Genomic DNA, 19,263 nt, shown 5'->3' with positions numbered 1-19,263 from the left:
ATGTTTGATCTTAATACACAGAAATGTAACTGAATGTTAATCTCGCATCCTGCTACTTTGCTGAATTCATTGATCAGTTCAAATAGTTTTTGTGTGGAGTCCTTAGCGTTTTCTATATATATTATCATATCATCTGCATAGACTGACAGTTTTATCTCTTCTCTTCCAACTTGGATACCTTTTATTTCTTTTGTTTGTCTGATTGCTCCAGTAATATATTGAATAAAAGTGGTGAGAGTGCGCATCCTTGTCTTGTTCCAGATTTTAGTAAGAAGGCTTTCAGCTTTTCTCTGTTGAGTATTGGCTGTGGGTTTGTCATAAATGACTTCTGTTATGCTAAGGTATGTTCTCTCTATACCCACTTTTGTAAGAGTTTTTATCATAAATGGATATTGGATTTTTTCAAATGCTTTTTCTGCATCTATGGAGATGATTATGTGGTTTTTGACCTTTCTTTTGTTAATGTGGTATATGCTGTTGATTGATTTGCCTATGTTAATTATCCTTGTGAACTTGGGATGAATCCCACTTGGTTGTGGTGTATGATCTTTTTTTATATTTTGTTGGACTCGATTGGCTAACATTTTGTTGAGAATTTTTGCATCTATATTGATCAAAGATATTGGCCTGTAATTTTCTTTTTTGGTAGTATCTTTGTCTGGTTTTGCTATTAGAGTGATGGTGGCTTCATAGAGTATCTTTTGGAGTGTCCCTTCTTCTTCAACCATTTGGAGAAGTTTAAGAAAGATGGGTATAAGTTCGTTTGGTAGAATTTGCCTGTGAAGCCATCTGGTCCTGGACTTTGTTTGTAGGGAGTGTTTTTATTACACCCAGTTTTATTTCTAGTGATTGGTCTATTCAGTTGATCTGTTTTTTCTTGATTTAGTTTCTCTGGGCTGTAAGTCTCTAGAAAGTTGTCCATTTCTTCTAGGTTGTCAAATTTATTGGCATATAATTGTTCATAGTATTCTCTTACTTTTTTTGCATTTCTGTGGTATCTGTTGAAAATTTTCCTTTTTCATTTCTTATTTTGTTTATTTGGGTTCTCTCTCTCTTCTCAGTGAGTCTGACCAGAGGTCTCTTTCATTGTTTGCTCTGTCAGGGGGAATTCTCCTGTTCTTTCAACTGGGAAATATTCCTGAACTTCTTCATTTTAAGCTTTCTTATTCTGTGAGTTTTGGGAGAACAACTACTATAGTCTTGTATGGCTATTTATATGTGAGAGTACCCTGGTTATTTTGTGAGGGTTTACTCTTTTTTTTTTTTTTTTTTTTTTGCTTGAGGGCTGTTTCTGGTTTGGATTATATTGTCTCTTTCCTCAATGTGTGCAGGCTGTTAACCCCTTGATAGGGGGTGCTGGTGTATGGCCTGTGTATGTTTCCCAGGAGATGGAGGCAATGGGAAGGTGCTGTAGCCAATGCTTGGTTGCTGGGCCCTTGACAGTCATGAGGAACCACACTGAAGAAAGGTGGCACAGACTGCTGCTGGTTGCAGGGCCCTGGGAAGTGGCAGTGAGCTTCAGGCAGGTGTAGGCAGTATCCAGAGCATTTGGCAGTGGCAGTGGAAACAGCAGGGCATCTGTGTCCCAGGAGAGTAATAGCAACATTGGGTGATGCTTGGTTGCAGTACCCCCCTGTGTAGAGTCCCTTGAGGTATCTGGGGCTGCATCACCTGTTCATGGAACCCTAGTGGTGGCAGGCTATGCCCACCTCTGTAGTCTGAGATGGCTGCAGTGATTTGCCCCTGTCACCTATAGCCCGCACAAGAGGTGCTCTACTGCCCAAGAGCCCAGCCTGAGACCCATGCCCAAGAGGCCACATATGCACAAAGAAACATATTCCTATAGTGGTCCTGCACCTCCTCCCCACACATTACCCAATGGTGTCTTGCTTCTCCTGCAGGCCAGGCCTCCTCCCAAGCTCCCTTGGCTGTGGTGCTCTGCTCCCCAGCCTGTGGCGCACAGATCCCTAGCTCCCTAGCTCCCTCAGGCAGTCTCCATACAGCCAACCCTAGTCCTCTCTCCAAAACTGACCTCCAGAGCCTGAGTCTCAGCACCCACCCCAGCATCTCAGGCTGTGGTGTCCAGGGGCTGTGGTACTGATGGCTTATGGGTCTCTCTATCTGCTTTACCCTTCTCAGTCTGGCTGCTACACTTTTCTCTAAGGCTTTGAGGTCCCTCCATCTTGGCTGATCTTCCTACCAGCTAGGTGGCTTCCTAGGGGCTGGATTCCTTTCCTCTCTCACAGCTCTCTCTCAGAAGTGCTGGTCCTATCCTGATTTCTTTTTTTTTTTATCTTCTCTTTCTCTCTCTCTCTTTTTCTTATTTCTTTTCCTTTTGCTCTACCAAGTTATGTGGAGGGTTTATTGCTTTTTCTGGAGGCTTAAGGTCTTCTGGCAGAATTCAGTGTATGTTCTATGCAAATTATTCTACATATAGATGGGTTTTTTTGATATGTTTATAGGAGAAGGTGAGCGCCAAGTCTTACTCCTCCATCATCTTGATTCCCCCTCCCCCATACTATGTTCTGACTCACTTTGCAATGAAGGATGCACATTGGCAACATGGCAGCCTGCACTGAGTATAAGGGTTACAGAGTGATGTCATTACCATCACCCTTCCCATTATCATTACTTAATATCTTTATGAAACTTTACTAATTTATTTTTAATGATTGCATGCTCTGCTAAGACAGATGCTATCTTTTTTATGTCCATAGCCATTAGTCATTAGGAAAAGGATTTTCTCCTTGAGAGTTCAGGAGGTAGACTTGTCTGACACTTTATGAATTCTGATACATGTCTGGAGGTCAAAGGGTTTATGGTCATTCAGGGACTTTCTGATAAGTTTCAGCCCAATATTTATAAAATCAATAAAGTGTCTTAAATTGGGGCAAGTTGAATAATTTCAGTAGATCACCTAATCTCAAGTTTTCTTTTTTATAGTTTTCATGAAAGGAGTTTTTGATAAAAGATACTGAAACATTTCCTTTACAGTGTAAGCTTTTGATATGTTAATGCAACTATTTTATTTATTCAATGACATAGTGTAGCTTTTGTGTAATGAATTTATTTGTGAATTTATTAGGCTGTTTGTTTTATACATTTAAGTAAAAGTGTCAAATATCTATCCTGTGATATGTGAATATTTTAGAAGCACTGTAATGTCTTACATTATTAAATTACAATGTGTTACTCTGAAAATGTGAGTTGTGTTGTCACTAATATGCAATAGTATTATCAGAAATATGTGTTACCTTCCTTTTTTTTTTTTTTTTTTTTTTTTTTTGTCTTTTTGCTATTTCTTTGGGCTGCTCCCACGGCATATGGAGGTTCCCAGGCTAGGGGTCGAATCGGAGCTGTAGCCTCCGGCCTATGCCAGAGCCACAGCAATGTGAGATCCGAGCCGCATCTGCAACCTACACCAGAGCTCACAGCAACGCCGGATCGTTAACCCACTAAGCAAGGCCAGGGATCGAACCTGCAATCTCATGGTTCCTAGTCGGATTCGTTCACCACTGCGCCACGATGAGAACTCCTTTGTGTGTGTGTGTGTGTGTGTGTGTGTGTGTGTGTGTTACCTTCTTGAGTCTTGGTTTATTGTGTTCTCAAACATTTGTTCTTATGAAAGTGTTAGTAATAAATTTTGGAAGTCATGTGGTTGGAATATACTTCTTTACTTTTTAATGACTCTTTGGATGCTATGATTTGAAGACTTTTTTTAAAGCCAGTTTATTTTCAAACTCAATTTAAAGGCAGTAATAGCAAAGGAAAATTTGAATGAAAGTAGTACATCATTGGTTGCACTTACCAAGTATCTCATTTCCACACTCAGTTATGCAGAGTGTTTTGTGAAAACTTAGCTCATAAATTTTTTTTATCTTTCCTTATATCACTCAATTGTCCCTGCAAACAAATTGGAGAGACAGTGAGTTGTGTATAGGAGTATATAAATTGGTGCACACTTTATGGACTTTTTCCCACATGCGTTAAAAAATACCAAGACAGTTATAGCCTTTGACACAGTAATTACATTCCTATATCTTTACGCTAAGGAATTAGAGGGGTAACACACTGTTAGTCACATAGAGATGTTTATGATCTTTTTCTTTATCAAACTGAGAATGTGGGAATAACTGAAGTATTCAAGAATTGGGGATTAGTTAATTATGCTCTATAACAATAAAATTATATGGAGCAGTAAAATCATGCAAAATAATAGCAATAATAATTGTAATATTAAATGGAAGATTCCAGAAATAAACACTTCCTAAGTTTTGAGTTGTACATCATTCTGAGAAGCATGATGAAATCACTCTCCGTCCTACTCTATCCCTCCAAAGACCTGAAGCATCCCTTTATGCACCTGTTAGTCACTCAGTAGCCATCTCAGTTATCAGATCCACTGTTGTGATATCACATTGTTTATGTCAAGCAACCCTTATTTTACTGAAAAATGGCCCCAAAGTGCAAGGGTAGCAATACTGGATTTAGTATACACCAAAGAGAAGCCATAGCGTGCTTCCTGGTAAAATGTAAACAGGTAAAAGTTCTCTCCTGAATAAGGCAAGAAAAAACATTGTATGCAGAGGTTACTAAGATCTATGGTAAGAATAAATCTTCTATGCTTGAAATTGTGAAGAAGGGAAAAAAATTGTGCTTGTTTTTCTGTTATACCTCAAACTGCCATGGTTATGGCCATAGTGCATGATAAGTACTTACTTAAGATGGAAAAGACATTTGTGAAAAAGAATTTGTACAATAAGCTATTTTGAGAGAGAGAGGAAGAGACAACATTCACATAAAACTTTTATTACAGTATGTTGCTGTAATTCTATTTTATTACTTATTGTCATTACTACTTTAATGTTTAATTTATAAATTAAGCTTTATCATATGTATAGAAAACAACATAGTATAGATAGGGTAGAATGCTATCTGCAGTTTCAGGCAACCACTGGAGGCTTTGGCCATATGTCCCCAAGCAAAAGAGGGGACTACTGCATTTAGTGTGTACTAATACATACAACTTAATGCACTTAAATACATTTCAGGATTTACTCCTCATAATAACCTAATGCCTGGAGTTCTTATATAATACCCAAAGCTACATATCTGGTAAATTATGGAAATTAGATTCAGACTCAGATATGACTGTTTATAAAGCTGAAGCCTATCAGACTTTATTTACATGGAGAAATACACATGATTTATTGTGAAGCAAAAGGATATAAAGTACTATATATAATATTATCACATTAAAAAAATTTCTTAAATGCACAGAAATAAATGCTGGAAGGATACTTCCCAGGTAAAAATAGTTACTTCTGGGCAGTGGTGATTTTCTTTGTTTTTAAGTTTTACTTTATTTTCCATATTTTATGAAGTGAGCCCGTGTTGCTTTTTTAATTAGAAAAACAAACCTTTTTTCACCCATTTCCCCATTGCAAGATGTTAATTGCAGCATTATTTATAATATAATTGGGAACAGTTTAAATGTCTAACAGTAGAAGAATTATTTAGTGGAATATTGTTCACCAACTCAACTGGATAATACAAAATAAAATTATTTCTATTACATACAGGGAACAAATTGAAATCACATTTATTAAATAATGTTCTGTGTAATCAGGAAGAACGTAAATGTTATTTACTCTAAGATGATAGTGATTTACACTATGATTATAATGTGAATTCCAGTGCCAAAGATTGGAATGTATAGGATAGTCAAAGGCACTGGGATGTTGGCAAATCTTTTAAGTGATACAAATATTTTCTCTAATGTTCTAACGATATAATCATAATGCAAAAATATGAGAAGTCTCTGTGGCTTGGTAAATAATGAGATATGTGGAAGGGAAGACTTTTACATGAAACGTTTGGTCTATTTCACTACTTTACAAAAGACATTTACTCTCCAGGGGGAAGTTCCTTTAGACAGGTTTGACCTTTAATTAAAACTTAATTAAATTAAGTTTTAATTCTCTTAATATAGTGCAGCATCATCAGAAATAAGATGATTACAAAGGCAGAGAGCCTCTGGTTTTCTTCTCCACATTTGCTGGAGCTGTTTCTATGGACTGCTGCCATCCCAAATTAGAGAACAACCTGAACAAAGGCTCCCCAGACAGGTTGTCTCTGCTACTTTGACAAATGCCGTGTAGTCTATCCCTGAGGTCATGGCAAATGACAGGATGTGAAAAGTGAATAGGAAAATGCTTCCCTTGCACTCTCTCATCCCTAGTTTGCTGAGTAAGATGGGCAGTGCAGAAATCCAGTGGCTTCAAGCCCCATGCACTTCCAGAGAGGGCGTCCACAAAGGCAAAAATGTCTCTCCTGCCTCAAAGTGGCAGTGCCATCTCAGCATGTATTTTGCCTCTGGGGTGTCAGAATGAAAGCTGGCAGCTTGCCTGGTTTCCCTTCAGAGCCCAGGTACAGAGGAAGCCAAATGTCATGCTGCCTGTTTCTGCACCCAAGTGACATACCTGTCTCCTTCCCCTCCTTTCTAGTCTGCTTCCTATTCAAAGGTTGTCACCAGTCGATAAAAATGCATTATTCCAGTCACTCAGTTGGGTGCCAGAGACAGTGAGCTTAGCTGTAATAAGTCGGTGTCAGCCAGTATGGGAGACTTTAGCTGTTTTTTATTTTTTTAAACATTTTAGCATACTATTGATTTTTCATGAAATATAATTGTATTGTAGAAGTACAGACTTCTTAAGCTGCTGTGACAGTTCAGGGATTGGTTTTGATGACTCAAGAGAACTCTCAGAGAAAGAAAGAACAGATACACCACACAAAGTGGTGTCACTTTTTAAGACATGAAAATCCGCAAGTTCAAGACATTTTTAGAGACAGAAGTTGCTAAGTGATTACAATTTTCAGCACCCTCAATTTAGAATATTTGAACTAGAGAGATGATTTTCACAATAATTTCGGAGATCATTCCTAGCTCTGGAAATATCTTGAAGTTTGATCTAAAGAACAGTCAAAGGGCACAGGTAAACTGCAAATTTTGTACGTGACACCCCTTGGTGTCTCCAAGAGCAGTGTTTAATATCATCAATGCTGAGTCAAATAGAAACATTAGCTCTGAGCTTTTGGACTTTTTTTGTAACAGTAAGCATACAACCATTGGAGAAAGATAATCAATAGGAATTATGAATATGTTCCATCACTGAAAAATCATTTAATCCTTTAAAATGACATTATAGTAATAGTGTTGAATGGACCATAAGTTTTTAATCACCAAAAAAAGGAGATAGCTGCGATTACACAGGGAATACAATATATTTGGGCTTTTGTTATGTGTCTTCTCATACCTATTTCCTTCCTTTGATACCAACCCTACCTGACTTTCTAAGACATCTCCCTTGGTGGTGAGGCAGAAGACGGATGGGTCCCAGGCTGAGCAACTGGAATCTGTTCCCAGTGGACAGATACTTCAAGATAAAGATGAGAGCAGGAATAAGGAATGAAGAGGAGCAGACTCTTGCCTGGATGAAAGGTAAAGAGATCACATATTTCTCACTCTTGAGGTCAAGGAGACCTCCTAAACTACATGTATACAGAAAGTTACTCAGAGGAGGGAGGGGCCCCAGACCGTAGTCCGTCTTGTCAACTTGGGCTAGACCTTGGTGCTAGAATCCATCTTGGTAAAAAGATCCATGTTCAAGTGGGGGAGGGCCTGAGTCAGGCCATCCATTAACTAGAGGCCAGACAAAGCATCAGGTTTGGCCAGAGGAAGCCTGGAAGGCCTGCCCCCATGCAAGTGCTTTAAACCACCTCAAAGCAATTGGCACTTGGCACTTTGTCTGTCTGTCTGCTCTCTGAGTCCAATGTGCTTTCTCCCTACCTATCTCCTCTCTATTCTCTCTTAATAAACACTTTATTTGCCTCCTTCCTCTTTGCCAAATTTTTTCTCCAAAGAAATAAGGACTTGGGACCTACCCCAAGCCTGCTGGCCCTTGGGATTTGGTGGTTAGAGTTCAGCCTTCTCGCTCTGCAGCCACCTGAGAAGAGCAGATCCATTCTTTTTCATGCTTAGGTTGAAGGGGGAGTATTTACCCATTCCTGGTTTCTAGGTTGAGTTTTGATACTTTTCAAGCAAGCTGGCCATCCAGTTTCCCTGTCACAATACCAGGTGGGTTCAGAGATGGACACGGAAACCAATCAAAGATGTGAGGAGATATTTGCTAAGTTTTCTGGAAAGAGAAGCTTCCACTTTCTTTGATAACAGTTACTGAAATATGCACCACTGCATCTCTCAGGCTTAAAACTAAAGCAGATATTCTGCTATCAGTATAGATGGAGTTTGCTCGTGTGTGTGTTTGTGTGTTTGGGGGGTGTCATTGGGCATTATGCACTGTCTGTAGAAGGCAGAGCATGGAAATAAAGATGAATTGGATGCTGGACAATGCTTTTTGAATTGGAAGGTCAATCTGCCTGAACTAAGAACTACTTAGGGTTACAGACTAAATTCATCAATAAATTCATCAAGCTTGTTCGATTTTCATCTCATAATATAAATAGTGCTGACACAAAAATCCAAGATTTTTTTTGTAACAGGGAGTTCAATCATATGTACAAAGAGATCATAATTTATTTCCTTAACAAAGTACAATCTGATGGTTAAAGAATCACACACAGTTAAATCATATATTTATATTAACCTACTATATTCTGGAGAGCAGTGTTGCAAGGAGTACATTCAGGGTCAGATTCCCAGATGTCCTTGTGCTGTGGGACCAGCTGTTAAAACTTGGCTCACTTTCTCACATTTTATCCTAGTGTGAAAGGATAGGAGTGGGGTAAATTTCATTCAGAGCAATGGACATCTATTGAATGCCTAATGAAGGAGACTTTTCATATTCATTTTGACTGCTCAGAATTTAAATCCCCTTATGTCCAGAAATGTCTGAAAAAAAGCTAGGTATTTGCTTTCTCAGTATCCCTCTCAGCTACTGTGGAGACATATGATCTAGGCTATGCAGATCAATACACCTGCCCCAGAACTTTGTGTCAAAAACTAATAATATGAAGAAGCAGGCTTTGTTCAGAATCAATTCAGGTTGTAGGTGTTAGAGACAGTTCTGCTAACCAAATCTATTACCTAGACACAATAGTGACTATAGTTTTAAGAGTAATGCCCTCGGTTAATTTTGCCAGAGGTATAAGATGTTGAGTTTATTTTCTATATCCATGGCTATAGTCCTTTCACTGGATCATTTCTGTGGATCTTTAGCTGGTTGGTCAGCACTCAAGGCCCAATGATGTCTGAAGTGTCTTGGAAAATCAGAATTTTTATGAAGCTGTGCTAAACTCCAATTAGAAAATAATTGCAGTAGTCCCCAGGACTTTAGAGAAATTAGATCCTCTTCAGCAAACAACTCTTTTCCTCTTGAGAAAGACCCCTTGCTTTGCCACTAAGATTTGGGAGAGACCAGAGTCTTATCGTAGTTCACTGGGTGATCATGCAACAAAAGCTGTCCATTGATGTTTATCAAGCTATAAAGTTGGAGCATGCCCAGCATGACTCCTTTATCAGATTAAGTGGTGCTGTGGGGCTAGGTTTGAGCAGATCTTGAGGCAAAAAAATAAGATACCTGAAGAGCTGACTCACACTCATAACGTGCCTGCTTCTTTAACTCATAGCTTTGGCTGTGTCAGGTTGCCTGAGTGTGTCAGCCCAAGGTGTGCTGGCATTGCAGTCCCTCAGGTATGGCCTGTGTGTCAGTGGAGGATGCAACTAGTCCTAGGGGTAGTTACTCAAACTTTGTCCACATTTTCTAGAAAGAGAGATCTTGGAGGCATGGCTCTATCTCAATTTATAGGATGTGGTAATTGGTTTGGCTGAACGAACGGTCAGGAACTTAAAAGACATGCAATTGATAGAGATGACTTTTTGTTCAGTTAATGAAAGACACATACTTGAAGGAAAATAATAAGGAGGTTTGGGGAAGAGTTAGAGAGACCTTTCAAAGTGGGCTCAGAATATGAGAATTATATGAATGCTAACCCAAAAGCCCTCCCTGCAATTAATTCCATTGACTAGCAAGGGTAAGAAAAGATGCTATCTAAATGGAAAATTTACATGGAAAATTGACATAGATAAATGTGTCAAAATTCATTAGTTAGCAGGAAAATGCTCATGAAAACTTCATTAAATTCCCACTAAACACCTAAAAAACTAGCTAAAATTAAGAAGTTGAAGAATAGTGTCAAAATTTCAAGTGTCACATGGTGGCAAGTATGTGGAGTAATCAAGACTCTTTAACCCTCTTGGTGAGAGTGCAAATTGTAAATTTACACTTTGGAGAACTTATTGACAGTATCCACTACAGTATAACATATGAACATTCTTTGACTCAGTGATTCCATTCCTAGTTACCTACCCAGTATAATTCCATAGATTTTTATATCCAATACACCTAAAAGACTACTTGTAGAAGCTAATATAAATTCTTGAAAGCTAAGATCTGGAAACAACCAAAAGATACACTAATTAGAATGGGTAAATATGTTGCTCTATAATCAGACAATTGATTATGATATAGCCATGAAAATATACAGACTACCTCTGCATTTAATGAAAGGACAGACCTCACAAACATAATGCTGAATGAAAGAGCCAGATCCAAAAGAGGACATATTGTGTGAATCCATTCATGCCAAGTCATAAAAAAGGAAAGATAACATGATGATAGGCTCAAGATAAAAAGTATGTCATAGTGTCTAGAGGGGGACCTCTGGGATTGCCGGTAATGACTTATTTCTTGATCTGGTTGTGGCTATATGGTTATAGTTACTTTGAGGAATCAAATTGTACTCTTTGGTGTACTTTTATGTTTAACCCTATATTTCAATAAAAATGTTTATTTAAACAATGTAGAACAAATATACTCACAGAATATAATTATAAAATTTTAAATCGAAAAAGCGTTAATGACTGGAATGGATTGAAAAAATTCAAACATGTAAAATTCCTGAGTTCATACTGATAATATTAATAACAAAGTCTATTGATTGTTACTAGGGTACCAATATATTTTTCCCCATTTTAAAAAATATTTATTGAAGTATAGTTGATTAGCAGTGTTGTTATCATTACTGCTGCACAACATAGTAATTCAGTTATACATGTACATACATCCATTCTCTTTCAGATTATTTTCCCCCTTAGATTATCACAGAATATTGGGTAGGGTTCTCTGTGCTATACAGCAGGTTCCTGTTGAGCAGTCATTCCATATACTTCACTGTGCATATGCCAGTCCCAACTCCCTGGTCCATCTCTCCCCCACCCGTACCGTTTGGTAACCCTAAGGTTTTCTTCAATGCCTGTGATTCTGCTCTGCAAATAAATTCATTTTTTTTGAGATTTCACATATAAGTGTTATAATATGATGTTGTCTTTCACTGTTTAATTTCACTTAGTATGATAATTTTTAGGTCCATCCATGTTGCTGCAAATAGCATTATTTCACTCTTTTAATGGTTGAGTAATATTCCATTGTATACATATACCACATCTTTTATCTACTCTTCTGTTGATGGACATTTATTTGTTTTAGATGATGTCACAGTGGATGTCACTTTCCACTGTGATACTCTTCTTATGTGCCAGGATCAGGCTAGGTCCAGGAGGTTTGCAATGAATAATTATATACTTTCTTAAGTTAGCTCAGCTGAGCAGCCTTCATGATATCTAGCTTTGGGGGTCTAGATTCCTTGAAGGCTACACTTTTTGGCTACACAGTTTTAGCTCTTCACCTATGATTGCTTGACAGTTATCATTTTCTAATCTAATTAAAGCCAGTGGATTTGTATTTCATTGGATATGTCAAATGTCTGGTCATCTTTGAATACTCTACTGTAGACATCTAATTTTAGATATTTCTTAAGCTATTAATCACTGGCAGAGATGAAGGAATTCCATGACAGGAAGTGAGTTAGTAGATGGGTTCTCATGGTGGGCAGATTGGATGCCCTTCACACTCTAGCCTGCCTTGTAACTCCTAGAAAGGGATAGAAAAAAAGCAATAGAAGAACAAAGGTTTGAACAAATTCTTGAAATGATTCTTGAGATGATCCATTTCTAGGAGATTTCCTAGTGGGTTAATACTCACCTACCAATCTTTTGTGTGTGTGTGTTTCTTTTTTTAAAAAAATTAAAGCATAGTTGATTTACATTGTTTCTTCAATTTCTATTGTATAGCACAGTTCCCTGTGCTGAACCATAGTGCCCCATTGCCTATCCATTCCAAATATAATAGTTTACATCCACACATCCCAAACTGCCTGTCCATCTCATTCCTTCCTTTCTCCCCCAGAGAACCAGAAATCTGTTCTCCTTGGCCATGATCTGTTTCTGTTTTGTAGATAGGATCATCTATGCCATATTTTAGATTCCACAAATAAGTGATATCATGTAGTATTTGTCTTTTTCTTTCTGGCTTATGTTACATATTATGAAAGTCTCTGGATTCGTCCATGTTGCTGCAAATGGCATTAGTTTGTCTTTTCATGCCTAAGTAATATTACACTGTATATATGTACCACATCTTCTTAATCCATTCATCTGTTCATGGACATTTAGGTTGCTTACCTTTAGGTTGCTTACCTGTGAATAGTGCTGCTATGAACATAGGGATCCATGTATCTTTTTCAGTGAAAGTTTTTTCTGGATATATGTCCAGCAGTGGAATTGATGAATCATATGATAGCTCTATATTTAGTTTCCTGAGGTACCTCCATACTGTTTTAAATAGTGGTTGTACCAATTTACATTCCCACCAATGGTGGAGGATGGTACATTTTTCTCATCACCCTTTCCAGCATTTGTTATTTGTTGACCTGTTAATGGTGGTCATTCTGACTCGTGCAAGGAGGTACCTCATTGTAGTTTTGATTTACATTTCTATAATAATTGGTGGTGTTGAGCATTTTTTCATGTGCCTGTTGGCCATCTATATGCCTTCTTTGGATAATTGTCTATTTAGGTCTTCTGCCCATTTTTTGATTGGGTTGTTTGTTTTTTTGTTGTTGAGTTGTATGAGCTTTTGTATATTTTGGATAAAAGACCCTTGTCTTTTGCATCATTTGCAAAGTTTTTTTACATTCTGAAGGTTGTCTTTTTGGTTTTTTAAAATAGTATCCTTTGCAAAAGCTTTTGATTAATTTTTTTTTATTTTATTTTCCCACTGTACAGCAAGGGCTTTTGATTAATTTGATCCCACTGGTTTATTTGTGTCTTTATTGTCATTATTTTAGGAGGTAGATTAAACAAGATATTGCTGTGATTTATGTCAAAGAAGAGCATTCTGCCTATGTTTTCCCTAGGAGTTTTATGGTATCTAGCTTTATATTTAGGTCTTTAATCCATTTTGAGTTTATTTTTGTGTATGGTGTTAGATAGTGTTCTATTTTCATTCTTTTACATGTAGCTATTTCCCCCACAAACATAGAAATATGTCTGATAAAAGAGTTACTTTGATAGAGTAAAAAATAGAGGTTTAAACCCTCTTATTTCTAGAACAATAGGACTCGAACCTAAACCTGAGAATTCAAAATTCTCCGTGCTACCAAAATACACCACATTCTACAGTAAGTTCAGCTAAGCTAAGCTATCGGGCCCAGCACCATTTATTGAAAAGACTATCTTCCACTGTATGTTCTTGCCTCCTTTGTCATAGATTCATTGACCACAGGTGCTTGAGTTTATTTCTGGGCTTTCTATCCTGTTCCATTGATCTATATTTCTGTTTCTGTGCCAGTACTATATTGTTTTGATAACTTTAGCTTTGTAGTATTGTCTGAAGTCAGGGAGCTTGATTCTTCCATTTTCATTTTTCTTTTTCAGTATTGCTTTGGCTATTTGGGGTATCTTGTGTTTCCATACAAATTTTAAGATATTCTCTTCTAGTTCTGTGAAGAATGTCCTTGGTAATTTGATAGGGATTGCACTGAATGTGTAGATTGCCTTGGGTAGTATAGTCATTTTGACAATATTGATTCTTCCAATCCAAGAACATGGTTTATCTTCCATCTGTTTGTGTCATCTTTGATTTCTTTTGTAAGAATCTTATAAATTTCAGAGTATAGATCTTTTGTCTCTTTGGGTAGGTTTATTCCTAGGTATTCTATTCTATTGGTGTGATGGTAAATGGGATGGTTTCTCTTATTTTTCTTTATGATCTTTCATTGTTAGTATACAGAACTGCAGTTGATTTCTGTGTATTAAGTTTGTAGCCTGCAACTTTGCCAAATTCATTGATGAGTTCTAATAATTTTCTGGTGCTGTCTTTAGGGTTTTCTAGGTACAGTATCATGTCATCTGCAAGCAGTGAAAAGTTTTACTTCTTTTCCTTTTTGGATTCTTATTCTTTCTTTTTTTTCTCTGACTGCCATGGATAGGACTTCCAAAACTATGTGGAATAACATTGGTTAAAGTGGACATCCTTGTCTTGTTCCTGATCTTAGTGGAAATGCTTTCAGTTTTTCACCATTGAGAATGATGTTAGTTATGGCTTTGTTTATATTGAGGAAGTTCCCCTCTATACCCATTCTTTGAAGAGTTTTTATCAGAAATGAGTGTTGAATTTTGTCAAAAGCCTTTCCTGCATATATTGAGATGATCATATGGATTTTATTTTTCAGTTTGTTGATGTGGAGTATCACATAGACTGATCTGCAGATATTGAAGAATGCTTGCATCCCTGGGATAAATCCCACTTGATCATGATTTATAATACTTTAAAAATATGTTCAAATTCAGTTTGCTAGAACTTTGTTGAGGATTTTTGTATCTATGTTCCTCAGTGATATTGGTCTGTAATTTTATATATTTTTTTGGTGGTATCCTTGTCTGGTTTTGGTAACAGAGTGATGGCAGTCTCATAGAATGAGCTTGGGAGTGTCCCTTTCTCCACTGTTTTTAAAAAGAGTTTCAAAAGAATAGGTATTAACTCTTCTTTGTTTGATAGAATTCAGTTGAGTAGCCAGTAAGTCCTGGACTTTTGCTTTTTGGAGTGTTCTTAATCACATTTTCAATTTTGGCACTTGCCATTGATCTGTTCAAATTTTCAATTTCTTCCTTGTTCAGTCTTGGTACCTTTGCAAGAATCTGTCCATTTCTTTCAGATTGTCCATTTCATTGGTATATAGTTGTTTAGAGTAGTCTCTTATGATCATTTGTAATTCTATGGAATCAGTTGTAATTTCTCCTTTTTCATTTCTAATTTTATTGATTTGAGCCCTCTTCCTTTTTTCTTGATGTCTGGATAAGGGTTTATCAGTTATGTTTGATCTTTTCAAAGAACTAACTTTTGGTTTCATTGATCTTCTATATTGTTTTCTTTGTCTTTATTTCATTTATGTTTGCTCTGATCTTTATGATTTCTTTCCTTCTGCTAGTTTTGGGCTTTGTCTGGGCTTCCCTATCTAGTTGTTTTAGGTGTAAGGTTATGTTGTTTATTTGAGCATTTTCTTCTTTCATGAGGTAAGATTGTATTGCTATAAACTTTCCTCTTAGAACTGCTTTTGCTGTGTCCCATTGGTTTTGGGTTGTTGTATCTTCATTTTCATTTGTCTCTAAATATCTTTTGATTTCCTCTTTGATTTCTTCAATGATCCATTTGTTGTTTAGTTGAATATTGTTTGGCTTCCAGGAATTGTATTTTTTGCTGTTTTTTTTTTTCTCTTGTAGTTGATTTCTAGTCTCATAGCATTGTCATCAGAGAAAATGCATGTGGTAATTTCAACTTTTTAAAATTTACCAAGACTGATCTGTGTGGCTCAAAATGTGATCTATCCTGGAGAATGTTCTGTGTACACTTGAGAAGAATGTATATTCTGCTGTTTTGGGATGAAAAGTTCTATAAATATCAGTTAAATCTATCTGGTCTAGTGTGTCATTTAAGGCCTGTGTTTCCTCGTTGATTCTCTGCATGATCTGTCCTTTGATGTAAGTGGGTTGTTAAAGTCCCCCACTATTATTGCGTTGCTGTCAATTTCTCCTTTTATGGCTGTCACCAGTTGCCTTATATATTGAGGTATTCCTATGTTAGGTGCATGTATATTTACAATTATTATATCTTCTTCTTGGATTATTCCTTTGATCATTATGTAGTGTCCTTCTTTGTCTCCTGTATTTTCTTTATTTTAAAGTCTATTTTGTCTGATATCAGTATTGCTAGTCCTACTTTCCTTTGATTTTCATTTGCATGTAATATTTTCTTCTATCCCTTCACTTTCAGTCTGTGTGTATCTTTGGGTCTGAAGTGGGTCTCTTGTAAACAGCATATATATGGGTCTTTTTTTTGTATCTGCTCAGCCAGTCTATGTCTTTTGGAGGATTTACTCCATTTACATTCTGTGTAATTATGGATAAATATATATTTATTGCCATTTTATTAATTGCTTTGAATTATTATTTTAGGGCTTATTTTTTTCTTCCTTTCTTTTGTTGCCATCTCTTGATTTGTTGACTATGTTTAGTGTTGTCTTTGGATTGCTTTTTCTTTCTTATGCGTGTGTCTATTGTAGTTTCTGGTTTGTGTTTCCCATTAGATTTGGATATGACCATCTATGTGTGTACAGAATTGTTTTGGGTTGTGGTTCTCTTATTTACAAATGCATTTTTAATGTTCTGCCTTTGTCTTCTGCTCTTCTAATACCTGCTAATTTTGATATTATATTTGTCAATAGGTGATTTTCTACCTTTATATTATCTTTTTCTCTACCAGTGAGTTTTCTCATTTGAAATTTTCTTGTTTCTAATTATGACTTTTTCTTTTATGTTTAGAGAAGTTCCTTTACTAGCTATTGTAGAGCTGTTTTGTAGGTGCTGAATTCTTTTAGCTTTTGCTTGTTTGAAAAGCTTTTGATATACTTGTCAAATCTGACTGAGAGCCTTGCTGGGTATAATATTCTTAGGTTCTAGGTTCTTCCCCTTCATCACCTTAAATATATCTTGCCACTCCCTTCTATCCTGCAGAATCTCTTCTGAAAGATCAGCTGTTATCCTATGGGGGTTCCTTTTTATGTTATTTGTTGCTTTTCCCTTGTGACTTTTGGTATTTTTTCTTGGTATTTAATTTTTGTCAGTTTGATTAGTATGTGTCTCCCTGTGTTCCTCTTTGGGTCTATCCTGTGTGGGATTCTCTGTGCTTCCTCAACTTGAATGAACCTTTCTTTTTCCATGCTTGGGAAGTTTTCAGCTATAATCTCTTCAAATATTTTCTCTGGCCCTTTCTCTATCCTCCTTCTGGAACCCTTATGATGAGAATGTAGATACATTTAATGTTGTCCCAGAAATTTCTTATACTCTGCTTGGTTCTTTTCATTCTTTTTTCTTTATTTTTTTCTTGTGGCAGTGATTTCTACCACTCTGTCTTCCATGTCACTTATTCATTCTTCTGCCTCCATTATCCTGCATTTGATTCATTCTAGTGTATTCTTCATTTCAGATATTGTGCTGCTTTGCTTGCTCATTCTTTTGGTCTTTAGCTCTTCATTAACTATCACTTGTAACTTATCTATCTGTGTCTCCATTTATTTTCCAAGGTCTTGGATCATCTTTTCTATCATCACTCTGAATTCTTTTTTCAGGTATGTAAACTATCTTCTCTTCTCTTCTTGTTTCTTTGTCTGAAAGCTATTTCTTTGTCATCTCATAGTGTTGAACTTTCTATATTTATTATCTCCTTGATGAAAAGTGTGTAGATGTAGCAGCTGGTGCCTCCTCTAGAAGTTCCCAGGGGTGGTAGTGGCTCCCTTGCATCTAAAGCTCGTGATGGGACAGTGGTATGCATAGATGAATGGATGTTAAGAATAGGGTCTGTGTGGGTGTTGGCAGTTGTTCGTTGTTCACAGGGTATTTTTTTTGTGGTGGGGAAGGTCAGGACTGGTTCCCATGACCCCTCCTGCTTCCACGTAGCCCTCAGGATGCTTTCCTATAGTTGGCAACATCAGCAGTTGATCCTGTAGTTTCTCCCTTTGTCAGGAAGGCTCTAGGGACTGTTCTCTGTAACTGGGGTGGGGGTGCAGCCACCCAGGGGGCATTCTCTGTAGCCCCAGAGGCAGGGGCTCTTCCCTAACTTTTGCTAAGAGGCTTTCTCTGTAGCTGTAAGGCATGCACCTTTCTACTGGTCTCTCCTCCTACCAGGCTGATGGTAGAGTGCTACCTTTTGCAGTTGTGAAAGAAAACATACACCAGTGGGCCCATCTATACTCCTCTGGTTAGCCATGCAGCAAACACTATTTGTGCAGTCCCCTGCTTGACTGTTGGCAGGAATTACAGAGCTTGTGCTATTCGTAAGATCACTCCACCACTCAGCCAGGCTGTTTGTGTCTCCCAGGCTGTGTGTGTATTTTTTTCAGGTTCAATTTGTCCCTTAACTGGGCCATTCTAGGCTTCCCACTTGCCTACCTGGCTTCTTATGACTTTCAGGATCCTTTGTGCCATTTCCAAGTTCACTTTCTCCACCCTCTATGCAGGTCATGGCTCTTCACCTGTCCACCAGGCCTTTATGACTCCCAGGACCTTTTACACTCTTTCTGAAATAGCTTTACCAGTTCTCTCCAGCTCCCCCAACAATGGCATCTGGCCTCCAAGCCCAACCAGGATTCCTCAACTTACAGCTTCAAAGTCTAGTGGTCACTCTAGACTCTAGTACCTCAGGCTGTTTCCATGTTACCAATCCTAGTTTTCCCCAGGCAGCCAACCCTTGATTTTGTCTGAGTCTGATGTCTAAAGTTGAAGTTTCAGTTCCTGGCCCCTGTCCAACCCTGCTTATTATTGGGAAGTGCAGGGTGATGACACTGACCAGTTGTAGAGGAACATTTCTATTGTAACTGCTTTATACTGATTGCTGTATTCTTCTCCAACACTCCAAAGTTCTTTTTCCTCTGTCTTGGCTCATCTCCACATGGTGTGTGGGATTTCCCAAAGTGTGGAGTTTTTTTCTTTTTTCTTTTCCTTTTCCACCTCCCTCCCATGGGTGCAGGTCCTTACCTGCTCTTTTTTCTCCTTTTACTTTTTTTACTTCTTTCTTTTGTCCTAACCAGGTTTGTGAAGTTTTTCTTCCTCTGTAGGAATCCTGGGTACTTTGGCAGCATTCAGCAAATTTTCCTGGCAAATACTTCCACAAATGGATGGATTTTCAATGAATTTGTGGGAATAGGTGAGCTCCATGTCCTACTCCTCCACTGCCATCTTTTTCCCTCTCCCTACTAAACTTTATTTCACTTGTTTTTCAAAGGCAGAAT

General features: G+C 37.5%; 1 long non-coding RNA gene across 2 annotated transcripts in view; it reads left to right on the top strand.

Moving 5' to 3' along the window:
* LOC146406183 (uncharacterized) overlaps window positions 1-19,263 on the top strand; it is a 53,610-nt gene that overhangs the window by 7,566 nt on the left and 26,781 nt on the right. For both annotated transcript variants that reach the window (XR_014808024.1, XR_014808023.1), the window contains one exon: window positions 7,359-7,501. This is a non-coding gene — a long non-coding RNA (uncharacterized LOC146406183). Of the gene's footprint in view, window positions 1-7,358; window positions 7,502-19,263 lie in introns of those variants that run through there.

Source organism: Sus scrofa, chromosome 1 (genome assembly GCF_054392235.1).
Source record: "Sus scrofa isolate SSC_HxYL_T2T_F1_AM1 chromosome 1, Sscrofa_HxYL_maternal_Yorkshire_Landrace_v2.0, whole genome shotgun sequence".
Classification (NCBI taxonomy): domain Eukaryota; kingdom Metazoa; phylum Chordata; class Mammalia; order Artiodactyla; family Suidae; genus Sus; species Sus scrofa.
This window is presented reverse-complemented; position numbering and strand designations above follow the sequence as displayed.